Below are 264 nucleotides of genomic sequence, written 5' to 3' on the forward strand. Positions count from 1 at the left end.
CCCCCCCACAGCGCCCGCCGAGGAGCAGGGAGCGCAGCCAGGAGCCCCCCGGCGTCCCCAAAAACGACTTTGCTGACGGCCGGGGCTCCGCACCCGCCAGGCGAATCGGGGAGGGAGAAAAGTAGGGCGGCGGTGATGAGGAAAAAAGTCACGTTAACCAATTTGCACCTCCCCAGCTTTCCCCTTCGGATGCGCGGGGGTCCCTGCATCCCCCGCACCGGGCGCCGGTCCCACAGCGGAAGGGGCCCGACCGCCCCGCCCCCA

This window comes from Aptenodytes forsteri, unplaced genomic scaffold, assembly GCF_000699145.1.
Source record: "Aptenodytes forsteri isolate BGI_AS27 unplaced genomic scaffold, ASM69914v1 Scaffold201, whole genome shotgun sequence".
Lineage (NCBI taxonomy): Eukaryota > Metazoa > Chordata > Aves > Sphenisciformes > Spheniscidae > Aptenodytes > Aptenodytes forsteri.